The sequence below is a fragment of the Saccostrea echinata genome, unplaced genomic scaffold (assembly GCF_033153115.1).
Source record: "Saccostrea echinata isolate AGI-Se365-2 ecotype Australia unplaced genomic scaffold, CSIRO_AGI_Sech_v1 ptg000054l, whole genome shotgun sequence".
Classification (NCBI taxonomy): domain Eukaryota; kingdom Metazoa; phylum Mollusca; class Bivalvia; order Ostreida; family Ostreidae; genus Saccostrea; species Saccostrea echinata.
In genome coordinates, this window is record NW_026889803.1 from 66,142,194 (window position 1) to 66,144,047 (window position 1,854).

Here is a 1,854-nt window from a genome sequence, read left to right on the forward strand (position 1 = left end):
GAAAACAAATTCTCTGAATTAGCTTGTTCGCTTTAACATTGTACGGAAGTTTTCATTCAAAGGCAAGATGCCACCCCACCTCACGATTTAAGATTGCTGAGTTTTGTGAAACTTCCATTTCCTTCCTTTTTTGTCAAGTAACCCCCCACCCCCTTTCTCATCTGTGAAAAACGATGCTACATGTAGGTGCCTAGACATAACTTCTGTGTCTTTTATGCATGAGCAAAGATTCGATTATTATCCAGTTTATCTATGTTTAAAAACCAGGTAAATGTCACAGGTATTCCCAGATCTTTTAAGGTTGTACTGTCGCAGGTGTGTCCAGAATTTTCAAGGCTGTACTCACAGAATTGAAGACCAAATACATTGTACGTATGTCATAAGGAAAATCCTCAACTTGAGGCTCATGAGCTACAATGCTCAACTGAGCCACCTTGGACCTGCTGTTTATCATCAGATTTAAAGATTAGTTCAGCTCTATATCCATATTAAAAATGTTGATGCCTTGTAGTTGTGGTCCCAAACTACCTCCTGGGGCCATGATTTGAACAAACTTGAATATGTAGTACCTAAGAATTTCTGCACATTACATGTAATATAACTAACCATGGCCCTGTTGTTCGTGACAAGGTTTTTGCCCTATATATTACTATGTTAAACTTTCTTCGCCATTGAATCAGATGCAGTAAAATGCATGCATATGAAAATACGACTAATTGTGGCAAGGTTTTTGAGACCCTTACTTACAAATCGCCTATAAATATTCTGTTTTATACGGCGTAATCTGAAAATACACTGAAACTAATACATGTATATTAATAAAGAAAAAAATACTGTGCAGATAAGTATTTCCTCTTTTGTTTAATCCATATTTCACTTGTTCTTTGCTACATTACTACCGTATATACTCGCCAATAAGTCTGTCCGCCTATGAGTCGGTTGTATTTTTTCAGGTTACATGTATTTTTGAGGGATTTGCCATTGACCCGCTTATAAGTCGGTACAACTTTTTGCCAGAATCGTTTAAGAACTTTAAATCAATGCTCTAATTTTCAAATCTTTTTTTTTCCAATAATATTTTGAGAAATGTCGCCGATGTTTAATCCCCCCCCCCCCCCAACAAATCAATTTCATATTAATACTCTGATGTATTTACCTGTGTTCAAATAATATTTTGGGATGACATCGATAGTTAACCTTTTATTTTTAACAAACCAAACAGCTACCATTTCGTCAAATTCGGGCTCGGCGAATATTGTATTCCTCAGGTGGCTAAATCATCGCGTGGACTCAAAACAGGAATAATTGTATAGTATCCTGACATTTGTCTATAATAATCGTCAGAGTTATTTAAAAAATACTACACTGTCAATTCGCCGATCAGAAAAATACCAATCTCTTAAGGACTTGCCTATAAGTCGTAGAGTTTTGGATAGAGACCCCCCCCCCCCCCAAAAAAAAAGACTTATGGGCGAGTATATACAGTAAATACTAGTCTAGTAATTTATTAGACCTTGAACTGCCAACATGCTCACACACTGTGTAAGATCTTGTTTGTTAAAATTGAAGAGAATATGTTCAGAAAGTCATCTTCTATACACCAATCATGTTTTTAATAAGATTTATCAAAAATAGTTTTTACTTATTATTTCAAATAAATAAATAAATAAATAAATAAATAAATAAATAAATATATATATATATATATATATATATATATATATATATATATATATATATATATATATATATATATATATATATATATATATATATATATATATAAATCATCCATTATACACTACAAGAGAACAACATGCTTTCAATCAAATTTAAAAAAAGAACCCACAAGAA